Consider the following 6,000-nt stretch of genomic DNA (forward strand, 5'->3'; position numbering starts at 1 on the left):
TGCCAACTCCTCTCACCATTTGGTGCTACCCTTCGACATCAGTGCACTCTTCCACCCCAAATTCATTTATCCCTTTTAATACTTTAAATCAGATACCCTTAGTGTTGGGTGCATGGCACCTAGTGTGTCCAGCCCACTGGCTTGCCACTCTTGTGACTTGTCAAAGCTCATTTATGAGCTTGTCTTCTCAAGCCCCACAAAATCAGCTTTCGGTTTAATGCAAAGCCGATTCAAGGCGTGTTGGACATGCTGAGGAGAAAAAGAAGAAAAGAAAGGGGTTGATGTATTAAGGCAATTCGGCCTAAGGAAAGAAAGCTGAAGAAAAAGAAATTGGTTGAAGCAAAAGTCAAGGCTTGTGTGCTTGCATTTATTGTGATTCAATATCAAGAGTGTGAAAGGGAGAAAAGAAAGAAAAGATGAAGAAATAAAAGGAGAGGCCATTCGGCAATTTGAAGAAGTGAAGAAAAAGAAGTCCCAAAGTGTGAGGACTAGTGCAGTCTTGAAGAACTGCGTGAGTTAGAGCAAGCAAAAGAGAAGTGAAAAATAGAGAGAGCAAGAGAAAATTGTGAGAACTACACAGTGAGGAAGAGAGCAGTGAGTGAAAAGAAAAAAAGATTTTTTTTTCTCAAGTTGTATCTCTTAGTGTTGTAATCTCTATTTAATGTAGTAAAATTATTCGGAGTTTGTCCCGTGGTTTTTCCCTTCAAGGAGAAAGGGTTTCCACGTAAATCTTTGTGTTCTTGTGTAGTTGTGCTTCCGTTGTACTTGCTGAAATTTATTCACAGTTATATAGAATTTTTCCCAACAAGTGGTATTAGAGTGTAGGTTCGATTGGGAGCAATGGCTGGAGAAGAAGGAAAGATGTCAGGAATTGAGAAGTTTGACGGCACAGACTTTGGCTATTGGAAGATGCAGATCGAAGATTATCTATATGGGAAGAAATTAAATCTTCCTCTTTTGGGAAGGAAACTAGATAGTATGCAAGAAGTAGAATGGAGTCATCTTGATAGACAGGTGCTAGGAGTTATACGATTAACTCTGACAAGATCAGTTGCATACAACGTTATAAAGGAAAAGACCACAGTGGATCTGATGAAGGCTTTGTCTAGTATGTATGAAAAGCCTTCAGCTAACAATAAGGTGCATCTGATGAAGAAATTGTTTAATTTGAAGATGGTGGAAGGTACTCCTGTGGCTTAGCATCTGAATGAGTTTAACACCATCACAAATCAATTGTCCTCAGTGGAGATTGATTTTGACGATGAGATCCGTGCATTAATTGTTTTGGCTTCTTTGCCAAATAGTTGGGAGGCCATGAGAATGGCAGTGAGCAATTCTCCAGGAAAAAGCAAACTCAAAGATGATGATATTCGAAATTTGATTCTAAGTGAGGAGGTTCGCAGAAGAGATGCTGGTATAAACAATGCACAACATCAAGCTCTTGTCATGGAGAACAGAGACAGAAATAGAAGCAGAGGGCTTGATGATCGGGCCAAATCCAATGACAGGTCACAGTCAAAAGGTAGATCTCAGTTTAAAGAGATGAGAGAATGTTTCCATTGTGGGAAAAAGGGCCACATAAAAAGAAACTGCTGGCATTGGAATAAAGAACAAACTGAAAAGAAAGATGAAAAGAATGATGATGAGAAGAATACTGCAGCAGTTGTGTTTCATGAGGATGTTCTGATACTCTCTCTTGAAGAGCAAAAATGTGAGCATGTTGCTTAAAATGACGTTGAGTGGGTTGTTGATTTAGCAGCTTCCCACCATGTTATCCCCACAAAAAGGTTGTTCACCAAATACAAAGCAGGCGACTTTGGTGTTGTGAAGATGGGTAATTCTAGTTATTCAAAAATTGTGGGAATTGGTGATGTGTGCATCAAGACCAATGTCGGTTGCACGTTGATATTGAAGGATGTACGGCATGTTCCAGATTTAAGGATGAATGTGTTGTCTACATTGGCTATGGATCGAGCTGGTTATTGTAATCATCTTGGAAATGGAAGATGGAAACTTTCTAAAGGATTATTGGTTATTGCAAGAGGACGTGCTTGCTGTGGCATGTACAGGACTCGTGTGAGGGCTTGTAAGAAAAAGTCCAATGCAGTCAAAGTTTTTAAAGAAACTCCACAGTTGAAAGTTGATATTAATGGTGTTGCAACCAAGAGAGTAAAATTCTCTCTACCTGAAAGTGATTTAAATGAAAAAGTGATATTTGATGAAAAATATCATGATGCTAAGAAGAATGATGAAGTGAAAGATTGTGAAGGTCTTGAGAAGGGGGAGCAATATTCTCCACTAGAGATTGTTGAACCTCTTGAAAGGAGGTGTACTGAAGAGCATCAAGCAGTTAGCTTTGTGAATATTTGTGCTTCTGATGAAGGGGAGCTAAGAAATTGGATTAAGGATATTCAAGGTGAAATAAATTATTTGAAAATGAAAGGTATTAATCTTGATGATATTTTTTCAGTGTTGGTGAAGATAATGAAAAAGGTTGAGCCTGGTGCTGGCTTGACCGAGATAAATTCTAACTGAAGAATTGAGTTGAATCTCCTCCCTAAGTGGGCTGGAGGGGGAGATTATTGGGTGCGTGGCACCTAGTGTGTCTAGTCCACTTGCTTGCCACTCTTGTCAAAGCTCATTTATGAGCTTGTCTTCTCAAGCCCCACAAAATCAGCTTTTGGTTTAATGCAAAGCTGATGCAAGGCGTGTTGGACATGCTGAGGAGAAAAAGAAAAAAAAGAAAGGGGTTGATGTATTAAGGCTATTTGGCCTAAGGGAAGAAAGCTGAAGAAAAAGAAATTGGTTGAAGCAAAAGTCAAGGCTTGTGTGCTTGCATTTATTGTGATTTAATATCAAGAGTGTGAAAGGGAGAAAAAAAAGAAAAGATGAAGAAATAAAAGGAGAGGCCATTCGGCCATTTGAAGAAGTGAAGAAAAAGAAGAGAAGTCCCAGAGTGTGAGGACTGGTGCAGTCTTGAAGAACTGCATGAGTTAGAGCAAGCAAAAGAGAAGTGAAAAATAGAGAGAGCAAGAGAAAATTGTGAGAAATATACAGTGAGGAAGAGAGCAGTGAGTGAAAATAAAAAAAGATTTTTTTCTCAAATTGTATCTCTAAGTGTTGTAATCTCTATTTAATGTAGTGAAATTATTCGGAGTTTGTTCCGTGGTTTTTCCTTCAAGGAGAAAGGGTTTCCACGTAAATCTTTATGTTCTTGTGTGGTTGTGCTTCCGTTGTACTTGCTGAAATTTATTCACAGTTATATAGAATTTTTCTCATTTTTCCCAACACTTAGTACATAAACATCTATCATATCTATATCTTTAGGTTCAATTTGTAATGTTGCCTTGTATTTTATTCCCAAGGGCCAAATCATACTTGTCAGTTTTTTCTTACTCATTGGTTTTTAGGTGGATAGGATCCTAAGAATTTGCTTTGAGTATTAATTTATCCTCTCGTGAAAAGAATATTGTTTTTCTAATTGTATCACAGATCCAAAAGAAGACTTTTGGAATTATAAGTTGTATGACTTTGGCAACGAATTGATTTGGTGTTTAGGCTTGGTGCACAGCCATTTGATGCTCCTGTGATGATATTTGGATCACAAGCAATGAGGGAATACTGCCAAAGCTAACAACTTGAATGGCTTTATATGCAAGTTGGTGGTAGTTTTGAAAGAGCAACAGAATCTTGCGTGCGTAAGAAGATTAGAGAAGAATTAGTGCTTAATCATTTATAATCAAAGGGCGGCTGTGCTGTAGGTTTCTCCATGTCTGATGCTGAAGTGTGACTTTTCTACCCATCACCCATACTATATATACCCTTATTATCCATAAAAGTGTAAGGGGGCTATTCAGGAAAAAAAAAAAAACCTAGAGAGGTTTCTACAACACACCCACCATTGGCCTTTCTTGTGAGTACTTGCGAAATGACAGGCTGGCATGACTCTTCAGCTTTTAGTCATGTGCTTTACACGTTGCCTTTTCGCGGGTTCCTTTACTTGTGAGCTTCTTGCGAGCTAGTTGCGAAACTGCATTGATCTTCATTGCGGGCTTGATTCTTCGCCAACTTAATACTAAACCCAATACAATAAAATCCCACAAAATACAAGGAAATAATTTATGGTAAATGCTAACGAATGCACTTAAGGCATTGGTTAATAATCCATTTAAAGAAAGTTTTTTATGGGAAAAAAAAGCAATTAATATTTTGCTAGCTTTTTTAATTTTCCATAAAAGTGGTGTCAAAACTTTCTTAAAATAGATTGTTAACCAATGCCCTAAAAGCACTCGTTAGCATGACTCATAATTTATTGCAATTACAACACTTTTTTATCATGAAATAAAGCCAACACAAATGTTATGTAAAAAACCATAACTTAACACGTGTACTACACACTCTACTCTTATATAAAGACATTCATGTATATTTTATTACTTGAGAAATACAATACTATTCATTCAGTATTTCTAACATGTGAATATTATTATATTTCTCAAGTAATAAAATATACATGTGTGTCTTTATATAGAATGCAGAGTGTTTAGTATAAGTAAGTGTGCTATACAAGTAAACAAGATAGGGCTAAGGCCCACAACCTATTACACATTAACAAATTGTATTAGTACACAGACAAAATCTCCTAGGTTGATTTTGTTCTTAAGCTATGTAAGCAAAGGACTCTGCTTTTTGGAACTTAGTTACAAATTCTTATTCATTGTTACAGTATGTTACTAATTGGTAAAACTTCATGCCAGACTCTGTAATGAGAGAATTGTTCTTTCCAAAGTTTCATTTTCATTGTCAAATATGTAACTAATTGGTACAAATTCATGGTTCAATACTGGTAATGAGATAAATTCAAATAATGCAAAATTTTGGAGTTATTAAAATCGAACTAATGTTGAAGTACATAATGAGTAATTGACAAATGCCATAGGAGACTATTTATTTTTTATTTTTCTGAGAGAAGCCATTAAAGCCAATTTAAAGTCATTAAAATCGAACTAATGCTGTCATTATATGTGAGGTTTGATACAGGACACTTTTATATTGTTGCATCCGAATTCAGGTATATTCTTCAAGGTATTTTTTTACAGAAGATTCGGTTGTGTTATTTAGAACTCAATACTTCAACTCACAGGTGAAAACATCTATATCTATATATATCTAAAAGTTGAAGTGTAACATTTATTGTTGCTGCGTTTCAGTTGAGTTATATTAGCATTGTCCACGTCATTATCTTTTTTCTTTCCAATTTTCCTATAATTGTTTTTAACATTTATTTATCACTGCGCACACTTGGAGCAATAGTCACTCTACAAGTATAAGTGCTTGTGTGGTGTGGAGGGGCAAAGGCCGGGATTCAAGTCTTTAAGAGGGAGTTTCATACACATATACACTAAGATTAAGCTAGAGTAGAATTTTTATCTTGTATTAAAAAACTATTTATTAATTTTTAATATTTACACTTAAAAAATGCTTGAGAAGGTTTGTTTAAAACTAAAAAAATAATTTCCAAATTTTATATTCCTTTTAATGATTTACAAAATGTTATAAATAACTTTTATTAAAAAATGAATATTTTCGTTAACTTGCCTTTTGAATTTCTGAAAAAAATTGTATTGTTTTTATTTTGGTACGACAAAATTTATAGTTATGATCTATGATTGTTCCTATATGACATTAATGATTGTTCCTATGAAAAAAATGCTTACGAAATACATTACTATTTATTAAATTAGTTTAAATTGTAACATAAAAACTTAATAAAACCACCATAAAAATAATTAGATTTGCGGCTAGTTTATCAAAAAATTCATCTATAAACATAACAACATAAACATAATCAAAACAACAAATTTTCAAGAATCAATCAATAATCAAAACAACATACACTGATAACCTGAATAACACAGCCCAACAAAGAGAGGCAGGCAATCTCAAAAGTATTATTACACAATCTTCAAATCAAAGGGAACTTATCAGGAAGGCCATGGC

The sequence above is a fragment of the Castanea sativa genome, chromosome 4 (genome assembly GCF_040712315.1).
Source record: "Castanea sativa cultivar Marrone di Chiusa Pesio chromosome 4, ASM4071231v1".
NCBI lineage: Eukaryota > Viridiplantae > Streptophyta > Magnoliopsida > Fagales > Fagaceae > Castanea > Castanea sativa.